This window comes from Oryx dammah, unplaced genomic scaffold (genome assembly GCF_014754425.2).
Source record: "Oryx dammah isolate SB20612 unplaced genomic scaffold, SCBI_Odam_1.1 HiC_scaffold_2, whole genome shotgun sequence".
In the NCBI taxonomy this organism is placed as follows: domain Eukaryota; kingdom Metazoa; phylum Chordata; class Mammalia; order Artiodactyla; family Bovidae; genus Oryx; species Oryx dammah.
This window is the reverse complement of record NW_024070186.1, coordinates 134,347,066-134,365,461: the sequence shown is the minus strand read 5'-3', so window position 1 is coordinate 134,365,461 and position 18,396 is coordinate 134,347,066. Positions and strand designations below refer to the sequence as shown.

At 38.8% G+C, this 18,396-nt stretch overlaps 1 pseudogene; it reads left to right on the top strand.

Annotated features, from left to right (window-relative positions):
• The first annotated feature begins 2,129 nt into the window (after positions 1–2,129).
• Positions 2,130–18,396, top strand: part of LOC120882110 — a 147,359-nt pseudogene continuing 131,092 nt past the window's right edge.

Here is an 18,396-nt window from a genome sequence, read left to right as displayed (position 1 = left end):
GGTCTGGGTCATCCAGCTGCATCCAGGAGTCCCAGAGGATGTTGTGAAAATTACATACAGTGTAAATGGTCTAGGTCACCACTTCTTTGGAGCAGTACCTTCTAGTTTGAATTCACATTAAAATTAGAAAGTTCACATCAGAAAGTCCAAGAGAACTTAACGGGCATTTGTTGAAACTGGCATCAGTGAAAAGTATTTACTATGAATGTATTCATTGCATATAATTTCAAGGGTCTCACTATTTTCTGTAGTTCTCTCATTAGACGGGTACAAAAATTATTCAGGTAGACAAGCAAGTGGTATTATCTTCATTTTGTTAAATTGTGACAAAAGTGTTTTCTTAAAAGATTTTGGAACAGATGTTCTTTCCCAGATTCTGCTTTTTTTTTTTTTTTAATAAAAGCATTCCAAAAAGGTTTGCATTGAAAAAAAAAAAAAAAGGACACATATATCATTTGCTTTATTAGAAAAAAACACTTAGGGGTTGCATGCAATAACAACCTAATATAATGGGGGGTCAGGAAGCTTTTCTAAGCTAGCTGATTGGATTGGGTTAATATTTAGCTGACTTTTCCATACTATTTTTTCTCAAAATCTTTGGCATTTATAGTTGTCAAAATAATACTTGAAGCAATAAAAACAACCTTTAACAGTCCATCTCAAATATGATAGTGTTTACATGTCAATCCCAAACTCCCCATCTATCTCTCCACCCCGCTTCACCCCACCCCATAACCATAAAGTTCCTTCTTTAAGTCTGTAAGTCTGTTTCTGCTTTGTAAATAAGTTCATTTTTATTCACTTTTTTTTAGATTCCCCACATATGTTATATAAAATGATATTTCTCTTTCTCTGACTTACTTCCTAAATTTGCCACTGTTACTTTAAGAAAGCTAGTCTTATACTTATTAAATAAATCTAGTCATGTGCAAGATTTTCTGGAATTTTTTTCTGGAATTGCAAGATTTTGACATGTGCAAGATTTTCTGGAATTTTTTTTTCTGAATATTTTTGATCTGCAGTTGGTTGAATCTAAAGATGTGGAACCCATGGATATGGAGGGTTGGCTGTACATATTTAAGCCTGTACAGCTGTCCTTTTGGCTTCATGTTTGAGCTTTGACATTCTGAAGATTTCATATATAGTCTACCCATGGTTCCCATGAGGTTCATTGGGTTGATTCAACCATTTCTTTATTTTTTACACATCCGCCACCATTTTTAGCAAACACCTCTTAATTCCTCAGTCCTTTAAATCTTTCTGATTTAAACCACACTCGCACTCCTGTTTGAGAAAAACAAGCAAACAAAAAATGGTGTAGAATTAGTTGTAGAAATTGCCTTAAGATAAGACTGTAAACAGAATTATTTTTAAATGTCTTAGGTTTATCTTTTCCAGATATGCCAATCTCAGGGCAGAGATAGGTTAGGAAAGAGCTTTTGTGACTGCTCTTTCTCTGAGATTCAAAAACTAAAATAAATTCTGATGTTCAATTCCAAGACAAGTGATAAAGATCAAAGACTCATTTTATTACAATATTTTTATTTTTATTGAACAGATTCACTTTGGATCTTGGCTTGCATTTGGAATGTTTACCTTTTAATAAGTGATCTGTTTAAATGTGGATCAGAGAACAAGGGTTTCTGTTTTACAGTTCAACTTTTGACCTTGGGGGATGAATGGGTGGAGGCTAAGAGGAAAAGTCCACTGTGTTTTTACTGAACTTTTTACCCTTAAAAAAAATGAGCAAGTTTAAAGTTCACACAGTGCACAAGAGGTCTCCACTGGGGATTTCTGGTATTATTAACTTCCTGACCTCAGATAATTAAAAAGAAAGAGCAGAGCCGCCTCAGACTGTGACTCAACTTTGAACTTTTAACCTCCCAAGTAAAGGATTTAAATTGTAAATGGTAGACCCTGGAAGCTTTCTTATTGCTACTAACTTCTTTCATCCCTGGTCATGAAGTTATAATTTAGGCCAAAAGCAGAACCCAATCTTTCCTTTTTATTTACTTAACCTCCTTTAGCAGAAAGACTGAGAACACCACTTACCTAGAAATGACAGGTATCCTCCTGAAAGAAGTGAAACTCAAAGGGTCATTGAATTTTGGAACTAGAAGCCACCCTAAATGGTCTATCCGGGCTCCTCAGCTGTGAAGAGAATAGAGGACCAGGGAGACCAGCGAGTTCCTTACAGTCAGGTACTTCACAGGAGAACAAAAGAGCTTCCCTGGTTCAGTAGTTGTGTTTGCTTCTGCTGCAGAGGGATTCAAGCATGATTGGGGGTAAGAAATATTTCCCTAGGTAGCATAGGGGTCTAGAGAATCTGTGGCTTTTATTTTTATGTTAAATTTCATAAGTGATATGGTTGCCTGCTCAGGGGGAGGGAAGGATAAGGGGGAAAGGATAGTTAGGGAGTTTGGGATGGTCATGTACACACTGATATATTTAAAATGCATAACCAATAAGGACCTACTGTATAGCACAGGGAATTGTGCTCAGTGTTATGTGGCAGCCTGGATGGGAGGGGGTTTGGGAGAATGGATGCATGTATATGTATGGCGAGTCCCTTTGCTGTTCACCTGAAACTATCAAAACATAGCTAACTGGCTCTACCCCAGTGAGAATCCCAGGGACAGGGGAGCCTGGTGGGCTGCCGTCTATGGGGTCGCACAGAGTCGGACACGACTGAAGTGACTTAGCAGCAGCAGAAATACAAAATAAAAAAGTTTAAAAAGATAGATAAAAATCATAAAGTGGAAGAAAAAAACATACATACATACACACACACTAGTTAGACAGTCCAGAGGCCGGGGTTCTTCACTATTGTTTTGTGTAAGCTTGAAAACTTATTTAACTTTCCCAAGTCATGATTTGCTTGGTTGTCAGATGGAATGTAGTTGGGAGGAGGTAATAAGTCCGCAAGACTCCTTTGTGTTATGACATTTTTTGGTTCAATGGCATCTTAGCCTTAAGAATTCCTGCTACGTTCATGTGTAAACACGGTATAGATACACAATTGTGAGCAACAGCTGGGTTTTCTTAACACAGAGGGCAGGGCCTACATGGTTGTGATTTTTGGGTGATTGGTTACATGATGCCGGGTTTGGCACTGAAGATGAGGCTCTCCTTGCTTTAAGAAAAGACAAAAATCTCAAAGGAAAAGTGGGAATATCATGTAATGAGACATAAGGGCCAGGGAAAAGAACAAAGGAACCAGGACAAAGAAAGGAGGGAAGACCTGGAGAAAAGGCATTAGAAAGGAGGGCAACAAAGACATGGAAGCCCCCTCAGTTGGATAGGGGCTCAGCCAAGGCTTGTGCTTCCGAGGAAGCCCACAAGGATGTTGCGAATCTGTGAGCCACATGCTCTTCACACCAAAGCTGAGACAGGCACCTCTTGCTGGTGCCCGTACAACACACCGCATGTAGCAGAGCCAGTCATCCCGGGGGCCGCTCTTCTATCCTGCTATTTGCTAACACCTTTATTGCCTCCAGTTAGTTACTCACACTGCTCTTATTCCCATCTGTCAAGGAGAGCTCCCTTCCAACATTCTGTCTTTCTGCTTCTACAGAAGAGATCCTCCTGGTGTGACTGCAAAGCTCAGAGCTGATGCAGAGCTTTGAGATGAGGCAAGTTTGGAGTGGGGTGAGCAATGATTTTCTCATTTCCTGGTTCCAAGAAGCAAGGGGGTGTGACTGCAAGATCCTTCCTGAGGCCCTCCTGCTGAGATAGCTCTAGAGGGGAGAAGGGAATGAGAGCTCCATGGTTGGCTGGCCAGAGGCCTGTTTGTTCAGCCTGGTTATAGAGGGCCTGGGGTCACTGCCTGGATAAAGTGTCAACAGCTGTAATTGACTCCGATCACGTCACAGACGTTTACCCACCCAGCTCTCCCGCTAGCACTAACCTACTTCTGCTTCACGACTTCCTCTGTTCTTCTCCCTCCTCCGAGGGCCGGACAAGGCAGGTGATTACTATTTGAGCAAGAGATGGCACTAATATGAATATCTCTGGTCAGGTGATTGACGTCACAGACCAGTGGGCTGCAAATAACTCTGCACTGGGGCTTTTGATGGGCAAAATTACCCAGTTGTTTTCCCTGCTCGGTAAGGCCCATACATTCACTTAATTCTTGCCACATTCCTGTGTAGATGTCCGGTGTGCCTTCATGTTAACCTCAAGATCCCCTGAGGAGGGAGGTCACAGGTCACCAAGCAGAGCAGGGACTGTCATCATGAAACAAGTCATATTGCCTCACTGACATTTTGATCAACATCTAGAAAGGAAAGAAATAAGGGCTGGGTTTTGTCTGCCACCTACTTCTGCCTACAATGGAAAACATCACAATGCAAAGAAGAAATGTTGTACTTGTGAAATTAAAAAAAAAAAAGTTTATGCCACTATTCTCAGTGATGGGCTAAAGCAAATTACTGATGGCTCAATTCAGGGTGATGATGATAATGTTTGTTAAAATTAACTTATTTTTCTTTTTTAAAAGTATCTGTACCTTAAGGCAACAGAAGAAGAACAGAGAGTCAAGCACAACCCAGAGATCCAGTGCCAAATGAGTCAGTATGTAAATTATCTGCAGTGAGGACTCACCTCAAGACAAGCCCAAAGATCCCCCTGCAGGTAGGAGAGTCTGAGTGCTGTGACGTGCAGCGAAGCCCCACACCCCATTTCTGAGCTGCTGCAGCCACACTCAAGGTCAGTGGGAGGGCAATGGGCACTAAATACCTTTGCTGCCTCTCCCAACAATCCTAACTCAGCTGACAAATGAAGACCTTGCTCCCAGAAGCAGTGGAAGCCGGATGGATTCTCTATAGCTGCCTATTGTCTCTGGCAATATGACCTCTTTTGGCATGATTTTTTGAATTGATGATAACATTTTTTTTTTTTAAGTTCTTACTGAACTTTTTACTCTTAAAAAAAAGAGCAAAAATGAACAAGGGTAAAGTTCACACAGCACACAAGAGGTCTCCCAAAAAAGTCCTTGTTCTCTGTCTTCTCATACATTTAGGAAAAAAAAAAGGATCTGCATTTATTTGTCTGATATTTTTCCTTTGGTTGTAAGCACCCAAAGCTGGCAAGCAGAAGTCATCTTTGGTGATTAAGTAGAATATCTACCCAATTGCCAGGAGCTTCAGAAACCTTAATGGCACTTTGGCAAGCATGGCAGCAGTAATTGTACAGCAAGTACAATGGATGGGGGATGTTGGGAGTGCAAAGAGCTGTAATCTTCTCCCTTCTTTCCCCCAGCAGCTCTGAAAAAAGTGGACTAGGATCTAAAATAGGTGTTATTTTAGATTACAACTTGTCACACCCAGTGCAAGTGACACCTTCAGGCTGCCAGATTCCAGCTGGAAATTTGTTGGTGTTTAGAGATGGCAGTTGGCTCATTGATTCATTGGATTGGTCATCCAAATAACATGGATCATGCCCATCAAAAAGAGCTGTCAGTCTTTGGACACAGGGATCGTTGGGTGATCCCTGAGACATAAAAGAGTAAGCTTGGGATTATCACTGCTAAATGCCTGTTTATTAAGGACTTCTAGGCAGAGGGCATGCCCTAGATATTTTCCAATCTTTACCTTTGATAGAGTATTGAAAACTAGATTTGATGTTCCTTGTGAAGGATCAAAGAAACTGGTTCATTATACCCCCAAGAGGAAAATTAGGAGATCCCCCTACAAATTTATAGTAGCCATATAGATGGATCTTCTTCTCATCTCCCTCCCACTGCCTTGAGGAAATGGAGTTGGGCTAAAGTTGTGCTAATTTATGTACTGCGTGCATGCTAAGTGTCTGACTCTTTGTGACCCGTGGACTGTAGCCCTCCAGGCTCCTCCGTCCATGGGGTCTCCCAGGCAAGAATACTGGAGCGGGTTGCCATGCCCTCCTCAAAGGGATATTCCTTGCACAGAGATCGAACCCATGCCTTTTACACCTCCTGCACTGGCAAGTGAGTTCTTTAGCACTAGCACCACCTACAGATTCAAGGCATCATAGGGATAAAAGATTAATTGAACATGGGCCATCCTTGACCTAAAGGAAGAAAACCCTTTTCACATGTAATTGCAATATAAGGATAATTCTGGTAAGAGTGGTATGAGAAAATGGAAGGTCTATGGTAAGTTGTTTATAAGATCCCAGAAAGAAAAGTTATTTGCTGAATATAAAAGATAGATATAAACATATATTAAATATAATAATGTAGATTATTTTAAAATGCAGGCACTGCTTTATAAATATTAGAAAGCAATTGAAACAAGAATTTTAAAAATCAAGCAAGCAAGATGGATTAAGCTAATATAGTAAATAGTAATTCCTTAGACTCTTGAAAATGGTAGTGTTTGAAGTTTGCTTTTTTTTTTTTAATTAAAGATTCCAGGAAATTAGAGGCTTTTGGGTAATGTTTAAATCATTGGGAATTGATCTGACATTTAATGGCAAAATGTTGACTGTCTAAGGTCAGTGGGTCAGGGCACCTCCATTACCTAACCTTTGGCTGGTCTTTCTTTCCATGACATATCAGAGTATTGATCTGGGTTATTATGTGAGGTTGGGCGTGGAGTTCTCTATCTTTATTTTAAACTTCTTAAAAAACAGAGTCTAACTAATATATTATATCCTGCCATGATTTGCATTTTTATGTGATCCCACTGAAGGGATGTGCTCTGTCTCTTATTTATCCTTCTACTTTGCCTGTACTCCCTGGACAAAACTTGAGTCTTATTCTGACACTCTATCCAATGTCCATTCACTGGGGGTCTTTCTTAACATTCTGTAGGCTTTTATTTTATGTTTTGCCTTCAAACTTAATTGATCCTCCAAACTTCAGTGATGCTACAAGAAGTGAAGTCAGTTTTGATGTTCATTGAGCTGTGATACTGACTCGAATAAAATCTGCTATCTATATTGATAAACCTGCCTTTACATTTCAGACCCATTTTCAACAAAAGTGTCATAGCTTAACTGTGATATATATTCGACCCTTACTTATATACTTTCTGTTTGGACTCTGTTTGAAGATTAATTGTTTTTTTTCAGTCTACCTGTTAGTTGTATTTTATTTGAATGTGGAAATTTTGGGCACTGGCTTCATAAGTTCAAACTCATTCTTAGATTTGAACAATGAAGGAATGATATTTTTTATATTGAAGTATAGTTGATTTACAATGTTTTGGTATACAGAAAACTGATTCATTTGTGTGTACATATATATGTGTGTGTGTGTGGCTGTGTGTATATATATGCATATATACTCTTTTTCACATCCTTTTCCATTATAGGTTACTACAAGATATTGAAAACAGTTCCCTATGATGTATAGTAGGTCCTTGTAGCTTATTTATTTTATATACAGTAGTGCATATCTGTTAATCCCAAACTACAAATCCATCCCTCTCTCCCACCCCTGCCATTTGAAAACCACAGGTGAGTTCTCTGTTTTTGTGCATCTGTTTCTGTTTCATAAATAAGTTCATTTGTATCATATTTTAGATTCCACATGTAAATGATATCATGTGGTATTTGTCTTTGTCTGACTTTACTTAGTATGATAATCTCTAGGTTCATCCATATGCTGAAAATTTTTTATAACTGAGTAATATTCCAATGAAAGAATAATTTAATTTAATTTCTAACACTAAAATACAGTGTTAGACTAAATATAGACTAAAATAGTGTTAGTATTAGACACTAAAAATATAAATATTTTTATCTTTTCCAAATAGCTTTCAGATATATTTTCTTATTTTACTCTCATAACTCATCTAGGAAATAAGAGTATACACTAATTTATGAGATCAAGAAAATACATTCTCATTACAGATGAATAATATATAGGAATAGTTTGCTCTGCAAAGGGCCCAAAACAATTGATTGTTGAACCTGCATCTTACCCTGTGCCGTGTCACACTCTCTGTTGTGTTCGAAGCCCACCGGGCTCCTCTGTCCATGGGATTTCCCAAGCAAGACTACTGAAGCGGTGCCTTTCCCTCTTCAGGGATCTTCCCGATCCAGGGACTGAACCTGCGTCTCTTACATCTCTTGCATTGGCAGGTGGGTTCTTTATCACTAGTGCCACCTAGAAAGGTGTGGTAGAGATTACAAGTTGTCCACCCAAATCTGTGCCCTACTGCTTCTGAAGTAAGACAATGTCATAACTGGGATGAAGCTTTCCAGCCAATGACTGTGTTTTCCTGTTCCCTCTGCAGCTAGTTGTGACCCTAACCCTAAGCTCTGTCCAGTGAAGTGTGAGCAAAAGTGATAGACGCCACTCAAGACTTGTCTTGAAAACTTGCATGCTCGCTTCTACAGCTTTTATTTTTCTTTCCCATGGGCTGACATAATCATGACAGGATGGACCTTAAGAACCACATGTTGAAGATGGAAGGATTAGCCTCATTCTGGGTGGGGTTCCTGCATGACTGAGTGGAGCAGGGTCTCCCCACTATCTCCTTTCCCTCTCAGATTGTTAGTTAAAAGATCAATTTACTTGTATTTTATTTCAACCACTACATTTTCAGGGATATTTGTTTAGTAGTTTAAATAATATGGACAGCTACTTGATCTGGCTAGGAAAACCTTCAAGAGCATTTAGGTCAGGGCTGATGATGAGACTGAAAATGATCAAGTCCTGACTTTTCACCCTCTCTCCATCATATATTTGATGGGGAGGAAAAAGGTTAGGAGCACGGGAGAGAAGGATGAAAGATAGGTAGGTCAAAGGTGAGGGAGGCAGTGTAGGGCAAGAGTTGAACTACCGAGATGTTTTCACTTCCTCAGAAATGAGTGGACTAAAAACGTTTAAAATTTGAACCAAAGAGGGAGGCAGCTGGGGGAAGTATGGAGCTGGAGATTGGGATTAGCAGATGTAAGTTTATAGAATGGATAAACAACAAGGTCCTTCTATATAGGCAACTATATTCAATATCCCATGATAAACCATAATGGAAAAGAATATATATATGAGTCACTTTGCTGTATGATAGAAATTAATAAAGCATTATAAATCAGCTATAGTTCAATTAAAAAATTTAATTGAACAGAAACATCCCCCCTCCCGTTTTTTAAAAAATACATATAGTCTTCATCGAGTATTCTAAACTCATGGGATGTTACCAGCTAATAAATTCTAAATTCCTTGTGTTTGATTCACTCTTTGTTCCAGTGAGTCAAACACCAAGAATTTAGCCAGGGTTCTAAAATAAGCACCACGAGAGCAGTCTCACCGGACTGCTAGTGCTGCAAAGTAACCTCCACGTTTGCTTCTTAAGTCTTTTCCAGTCAAATTGTGCCTTTTTTCTGTATCACGTGTCACTTAGATTTTATCTTAGTAGGTCATCTCAAAAGTCTCGCATGCTAGAATCCAGAGAAATAGAGATAAGCATCACCAACACTTATTGTTGATACAACTACTTAATATTGTCCAGAGATTGCTCACACAAACGCATTCACATGAGAACAGGGCCAGATAGAGACTTTAAAGGGCTCTCACAGGTGAAACCATGGCGGGAGTATGTGCCGTGACCCACAGTCATCACTGCCCTAATAGTATCTGACCTGAACCTGGCAGAGCTTCAGAAAAAGCCATGTGTTCAGTCTAAAAAGGAGAAGGTTGCTCTTTTCTAATGTGGTAAATAGGGCATGAAAGTTTTATAGTTTGCTAGTAGAACCAGTTTTACAACTTTCCTACTTGCCCATAGGGCTTATTTAGCCTTAAGGGAGAAAAAGATGTTTTTAGCCAGAAAATGCTTGAAGATTTTTGGTAGAATGTTTGAATTTGGTATACAGAATGAAGAACTAGATTAAAGTTGTTATGTCTACATTTACTGGGACAAAGTTGAAACTAGAACTATTGTGTTAAAATTTTGTTCATGGGTGCCATGCTTCCCATGTCTGTTTTTGGCAAGGGGAAGTGATAAAGAAAGCTTCTTATGTGTCCTCTTAAACTGTATAGAGTTGGGGGCGGGGTCTAAGCCCTTTCCATTGAAAATCTGAATATAACTTCACAGCTGGCCTTCCATACTCAGGGCTCTACATCCACAAACTCAACCAGCATGGATCAAGTAGCACTGTGGTAGTGGGGTAGTTGCTGAGTCATGTCCTATTTCTTGTGAACCCCATGGACTGTAGCCCACCAGGCTTCTCTGTACTAAGGATTTCCTAGGCAAGAATACTGGAAAAGGTTGCCATTTCCTTCTCCAAGGATCTTCCCAACACAGGGATCAAACCTGGGTCTCCTGCATTGCAGGCAGATTCTTTACCAACTGAACTACCTTAGCACTGTAGTATGTATTTATTTTTTTAAAAAAAGATCCACTCATAAGTGGACCTGCACAGCTCAAACCTGTGTTGTTCAAGGGTCAAATGTATTGCTTTGGTAGAATCCTCATATTCATTTAAATTGCTCTCCCAGATTGTTCACTTTAAATATTAAGAAGTGATCATTCATTTAATGGATCTGGGTCGTTGACTTTTCTCAGTTTGGAGAAGAAATAACTTTAAGAAATTCCCTTGCTGCTGCTGCTGCTGCTAAGTCGCTTCAGTTATGTCCGACTCTGTGCGACGCCAGAGATGGCAGCCCAACAGGTTCCGCCATCCCTGGGATTCTCCAGGCAAGAACACTGGAGTGGGTTGCCATTTCCTTCTCCAGTGCATGAAAGTGAAAAGTGAAAGGGAAGTTGCTCAGTCGTGTCCGACTCCCAGCGACCCCATGGACTACAGCCTACCAGGCTCCTCTGTCCATGGGATTTTCCAGGCAAGAGTACTGGAGTGGGGTGCCATTGTCTTCTCTGAGAAATTCCCCACCAGGTATCAATATGTGTGCCCCTCTGGGTGGGTGTATGTGTGAAAGACAATGACAGAGAAATAACACAGAAAGAGGAGACAGAAACTGTAATGTCTTAAGGTAATAAAATCATCTGCAAAGCTATTGAACAATAATATATTTACACATTTCAAGTTTCTTTTTCCTTTGAGTTTCACTATCACTCAGCTGAGTTGACTTCTCAGTATGTCTGCTATTGCCGACGGTTCTGAGAGAGCAGTGCAAGAGACAGACGAGGAGAAAAGGACTCTATGTGTGTTTATATGTAAAGTTCATCTTATTCATTCCTCTGTGTTCATTCAGTTATTGGGAAGAACTCTCATATCAGTTCTTTCCTTTAACAACTTCTCTGTTTTGACGAAGATGAATCAACGTCAGCTTTTTGTGACCCTTAGGGAAATACTCTATATCTAGTGATGAAATTGATTTTATTAGAGCTAGTGTGAAATCTCTGATTCCCCAGGAAGAAAATTATATTTTTCCTCACTGAAGATTGAATCAGAAAAAAATAACCTGAATAAATATTATATTCAATTTTAAAAGATATAAATAGAGAGTATGCAGAGATTATCTTTAAACTTCAAGTTGGGAACTAAATACACTTACACATTGACCTAGAGGAGCCTGGTGAGCTGCAGTCTATGGCATTGCAGAGTCGGACACGATGAAGCAACACCAGTATTTTACATATTCTTAATTGAGAATAGCAATAAAATTTATAAAGATTCACTAATAGAGTGTTATCTGCTCAAAAATTTCATTACACTTAAATAACATTTTTTCTGAATCAAGAACAACTTGATTCTTCCTTCTTCCTCTTTCTTCCTTCCTTCATTTGAGAAGCTAAACTAAGTTTTTGTCCTTAACTTTTACCTTAAAGCTCTGGCTATGCAGCTCATAGCAGGTTTTACAAGATATCTTTACATCTTCTTCCACAAGGACCTCTCTGATATTTAGAGCCAATCCTGGCAGGAGTTTTGAGGTTTTGAGGTTTTAAAATAATCACAAAGTTTTCTTGTTTCTAATGATTCTCTAGGACTGTGAGAACTCAGGTATGCTGGAAAGGTACTTGAAAAGAACAAGAAGTTCAAGATGGCTTTGTTCCATGCAAATTAGGGTAGCTGCTTTACTGCTACAAATATTTTCTCCCCCAGTAAAAGCTGTTCCTCTGTGTTTTTCCCCATCCCCCAAACTTAGCATTTTAGATCACACATGCACACAAGAAATGTAGCAGTACTATCAACAAGTAGTCCATATTTTTGTTAAGTAAACTGGGGAAATTAGAACTGATTTCTTATTACTGAAAATATGCTGTTGTCAGAATAAATGACTACTTGAGCAAGAAGGGGAAATTCAGCCACTTGTCACCCCCCATCTCTCAGGGCAAGGTTGCATTCAGGCTAAAAATGAAAGGCTAACCAGTTGAAAATGAAGACTCTTTATATACTCTTTTGGACTCAATTCTTATTTCATTGTCTCCTAGGAAGGAGACTGGAGAAGGCAGTGGCACCCCACTCCAGTACTCTTGCCTGGAAAATCCCATGGATGGAGGACCCTGGTGGGCTGCAGTCCATGGGGTCGCTGGGAGTCGGGCACAACTGAGCGACTTCATTTTCACTTTTCACTTTCATGCATTGGAGAAGAAAATGGCAACCCACTCCAGTGTTCTTGCCTGGAGAATCCCAGGGACGGGGGAGCCTGTTGGGCTGCCGTCTCTGGGGTCGCACAGAGTCGGACATGACTGAAGCGACTTGGCAGCAGCAGCGGGAAGGAGACTGTGTTTTCCCTTCCAAGCAACGAGCAGCAGAGGGTATCTTTTCTTGGACAAGCTGAAATTTGTCTCCTTGTCAGAGGACATGGACGAGGTCAGAGAAGATGTCTACCTCCCAGAACCAAAGTGCAGAAACGGTGATTCTGGTTCATGACAAGAATGACGAGTTCTTATCAGCAGAGCAATCAAGCAAGATGCCATCGTGCTCACTGGACCACAAATTGCAGCTTTGATTTAAAAATTATATACAGGACTTCTTGAGCCATGCCAAGAACCCCTTTCTCATTTTAGTGTCACCAGTGGTTAGTTTGCTTATTACGTGTGACATCATTTTTTAAAAGCCACGAAACTATGCAAAGAATAGAAAGACCATAATATGATCCAAGGGGATACCACTGCTCAAAAAGCAAAAATGCTAGTGCATTAAACATGTCCTCTGCATGGGCAGAGGAGCCCAGTGGGCTACAGTCTATGGGGTCGCAAAGAGTCAGACATGACTGAGTGGCTAACACACTGCAGAGATTAAAAAGAGTAAACTCTTTGAAACCGAATGAATGTGATTGGAATATTTCTACATGTCTTTTCGCTCCAACTTTTTATTTTGAAAAATTGAAAATGTACAGAAAATTGCAAGTACATGCATGTGCCCTTAATGTTGGTGGTGGTGTTTAATCACTCAGTCATTTCCAATTCTTTTTACAACACCATGGACTGTAACCTGCCAGGCTCCTCTGTCCACGGGATTCTCCAGGCAAGAATCCCACCGGAGTGGGTTGCCATGCCCTCCTCCAGGGGATCTTCCTGACCCAGGGGTTGAACTGCGTCTCCTGCAACGTCCCCTGCATTGCCAGGCAGGTTCTTTACCACTAAGCTACCAGAAAAGATACAAATAGGGTATCCTCTATCCATAGTGGCTGTTTGGCACTTGGAAGCAACCAGCCCATTCTGAGCTGTGCTGTTCTATATGCCTTTCTAAAATTAAATACTTCTTAGAGTTTTCTGAAAAGTGAATAGAATCTTGGCCCCTAAACCAAGCAGATAAAAATTATATATATGTATAACATATTATATATACACAAATATACATGGATTTATATTAATAAATATAAAGAGCATGTATTTAAGTACATATGTTTCTCCATGGATCTAGTCTTCATTTTTAGTAAATCACTGAGAAAAAGGTGATTGTTTAGGAAGGCAGGATGAAAGGGTAGTCATCCAGCTTTTAAAATGTTATTCATGTTTCTCCTAAGGAGTAGATAGAAGCTTGATGAGAATTTTATTTATTCTCACATGAAGTATATAATAAAGTAGAAATAACAGACTATTTCCTTTTTGTAAAATAAAACAAAAACATATATCAAAAATGGAAAATTTAGACACCAAGACAATGGTGATAGTGATTTTACAAGAGAGTTTAGATCTAAAACTTATCTGTTTGAAATCTTTTTTCTTCCTTCTCCTGCTCCAATGCAAGCTAAAACATAAATATAGAATTGTTAAATTCATTTGTAATGAGGTCTAAATCCAATATTCAATATTCCAAGATTCAATACACTGTTGGTAAAAGGGGGCTTCCCAGGTGGCGCTAGTGGTAAAGAACCTGCCTGCCAACGCAGGAGATGGAGATATAAGAGACATGGCTTTGACCCCTGGGTTGAGAAAATCCCTTGGAGAAAGGCACGGCAACCCACCCCAGTATTCTTTCCTGGAGAAGCCCTTGGACAGAGGAGCTTGATGGGTTATGTTCCATAGGGTCACTAAGAGTTAGATGTGACTTAGCAAGCATGCAGTTACATGCCCAAAGGAATGTTGTTTGCTTCTAATTAATCCCTCTCTTTGCAAGATGATTCTTTCATGCTTTTTTTTTTTAAGCATACTTTTATTACTATCCACGGAAGTTTTATGTCATGCTTCTGGGTAAGTAGATTTGAAACTGACAAACTTGTTTAAAACCAAACAGGATGATAAGATTGATAAAACTGCCTGTATTAATCTGCTTAGGCTGCCATAATAAAATGTCATAGATTGAGTGGTTTATTCAACAGAAATTTATTTCCCACAAATCTGGAGGCTAGAAGGCTCAAGATCGAGGTGGCGTCAAGGTAGGTTTCTTTCTGAGGCCTCTTCTTTAGGTTGTAGGGGTCTGTCTCCTGATTGTGTGCTCACTTGGCCTTTTGGTGTGTAAGCTTGAAGAGAAAAAGAGAGAGAGAGAGATTTCTTCCTCTTCTTATAAAGCTACTAATCCTATCAGATTAGGGTCCCACCTAACACTTGAGCTTAATTTCCTCCTGAAGAGGATGAGATGGTAGGATGGCATCACCAACTCAATGGACATGAGTTTGAGTAAACTCTGGCAGTTGGTGATGGATAGGGAAGCCTGGTGTGCATGACTGAGCGACTGAACTGACCTGAACTGAAGTCCTCCTGAAGACTATCTCCAAACATAGCCAGTTTGGGGAAAATGATTACAACATGTCAATTTTTGAATGATACAGTTTAGTCCACAGCACTATCTGAATTTTTGACCCTCCAAAAGGCACTAGTCATTAAAAAAACAAGGCCAGTTCCATGTATATGTTCGTTTATGACAAAGCGAAAATCTGTTATGATATGCCAGTGTTGTTTGAGAAGATACTCTAACCACTTCCCTTTTAACTTTAAATCAATAAGGTAAGATATTTCTTTTGCAGGAAACTTGAAAAGTGGAGAAAAAATGAAGAAAATTGAAATTATAGTATATTATCAAAACTCTCTGAGAAGTGTTTTTGAAAGTGAAAGAAAGTGAAAGTGAATGTGAAATCGTTCAGTTTTGTCTGACTCTATTGTAGCCCACCAGGCTCCTTCTCTGTCCATGGGATTTTCCAGGCAAGAATACTGTAGCCCACCAGGCTCCTCTGTCCATGGGATTTTCCAGGCAAGAATACTGGAGTGGGTTGCCATTTTCTTCTCCAGGAGATCTTCCCAACTCAGGGATCGACCTCAGGTCTCCCGCATTGCAGGGATACTCTTTACCCTCTATGCCACCAGGGAATTTTGACAGTACCTTTTCTAAATATACATAAAATATATACATTTACTTCTAAATATATATAACACATATTTATATATATTTCTCAAGCTTGGAATCATATTATGAGAAATATTGCATCATGTTTTTTTGTACTTAAAGTTTTATCGTGAAAAATTTTCAGAAAAATAATTTGGGGAATTACTGTTGTTTTCATTTTTCATTGTTTTACATGAGACCATGGGTTTATTCTTGTTTTCATTTACTCATCATTGTGCATAAATATTTGGTGCAAGTCTGATTATTTTCTCAGCATAATTCCCAAAGAGGAAAATTACTAGGTCAGAAGATGTCAATAATTTTTGATACTTGATTCATATTGCTGAATAGTTCTCCAGCAATATTGTATCACATGAAACTCTTACATGATATTTGAGAGGAACAAGTTCATTTGCCAGCACTAGTCATTATACTTAAAAACATCTTTCTCAATTTGTAAAGGAGTCTGAATCTGGTTTCATTTTGCAACTGAGAATTGACTCTGTGTGTGTGTGTATTAGACTTTTTCTCCATTTGGAATTGTCTATTCCCATTTTTGCCTGTTTTTCTTTTCATGGAGTCTAAGTTTTCTTAGTAATTTGTTTTTCCGTTGATTTATTATTATTCAACTGTTTGTCATATGACACCGCAGTTTATTTTTGCCAGGTTTTCTTTATATTTGGCTGTATCGGGTCTTAGTTGTGGCATGCCGATCTTTGTTGAGTCATGTAAGCTATTTTGTTGCCATGCACAGACACTAACTGTGGTGAGTGGGTTCAGTAGTTGCTGCGTGCAGACTTAGTTGTCCTGCAGCACGTAGGTGGGATCTTAGTTCCTTGACCAGGGATTGAACCTGTGTCTCTTGCATTACAACGTGGATTCTTAACTAGTGGACCACCAGGGAAGTCCCCTGCCAGGTTTTCTTTTGACTCTTGATTTTGTGTATTTATTTTATAGAAATTTTCACAACTGTAAAATCTATCGATCTTATCCTGCCTGGAAATGATTCTCAAATTTAATGTGCATCACGATCTCTTAGTGTTTTCATTAAAACACGGATTTCTGGGCTCTACTATCAGGGAGTATTTTTCAATAATCTTTTGGTATGGCCCTGGCAACCGTTTCAGCAGTAACCCAGCTGACTTTAAATGAAGTAGTTAATGAATCACACTGTGAAATACTGCCTTGCAATTTCTCACTTTGCATTAATCCTTAGATAAGGCTTCTCATGATAATATCACATATAAATGACAGTGTGAAAGTGTAGGTCACTCAGTTGTGTCCGACTCTTTGCGACCCATGGACTGTAGCCCACCAAGCTTCTCTGTCCATGGAATTCTTCAGGCAAGAAGACTGGAGTGGGTAGCCATTCCCTTCTCCAGAGGATCTTTCCAACCCAGGGATAGAACTCAGGTCTTCTGCTTTGCAGGCAGGCAGAGTCTTTACCATCTGAGCCACCAGGGAAGCCCAATAGCTATCTATATTTTCTCCTGTTTTCTCATGTAGCCATTTTTCTACATCCATCTACTTAGTTCTGCTGGAGTTTATGTTACTATACGTTGTATCCCAAAACATCGAACCATTTTCTTAGCACAATTCATTGAACAGCAACACGTTTCCTCAATAATTTATAATTCCAATGTATCCTTTACTACAATTTTATAAATATTTGAGCCCTTTGCTGTGCATGTTTTTCTGTCCCACTGAATTGTCTATTCTGGATACTGTTCTCATTACTATATTTTTTTAATGTAACTGTTACTATGAAAAATATCCTGTTCTCAGGATTCTTCTTACTCAGAACTATTGGCAATTCTCACCTGTATAATTTTAAAACAATCAGTTTGTCATATTAAAATAATTTTTGAAAGTTTATTGGAACTGTATTTAATATATAAAAAATATATATTTTATATCACATCTGTGCAGCATTATAACTTCTCACCTAAAACTAAGCCCCAAAGGTCACACTTACTAATACTATCATCTTTGGGAATGAAGATTTCAACACATGAATTTTCGGGGTTAGAAACATGCAGATTATAGCAACCATAAATGAAGCTTTGCAACCTGTATGGAACTCTGCAACCTGTATGGAAACCCTTGCCTCTTTCCAGCCTCTTATGGTTTGCTGGTCAACTTTGGTGTTCCCTGGCTTGCAGTTGTATAATTCAATTGTCACATGGCATTCTCCTTAGTAATGTATATATGTAATTATTAAAACTTTAGAAAATCAGGATATGTTTTGATTAATATAAATCCTAAGCTATTCCAATCAATATTAAAACATGGCTACTGATACAGGTTTGTTAGATTTTCTCTGTGTAGTCTCACGTACATACGTATATTTGTATACATGAAAATATAAATTTTTTTTTCATGCTTTGTACTATTTCCCAAGATTCCTAATACTCCACAGTTACTAAGGTAGGCAATGTTGTCATAAGACGTCACAAGAGGTCTGAAATGAGACAAACATTTGAAGTCTATGACCTAATATATCTTTTTCCTTCAGAGTTTAGAAAATAATTTTATTTTATTTTTTCTATGATTAAGTAAAAAGCTGTTAAAATTCTATTTCCCTTCAAAAACTTCCAGTATAATGAAGACTTCTGAAAAGTTTAAAATTTTCTCTGCCAAGCAGGTTCCCTGTACTTAAATATTTAAGAGTATGTGCAATATATGTCCCCTCTAAAACACAAATAGAATACATTTTATTATTTATTTAAAAAAATTTTGATT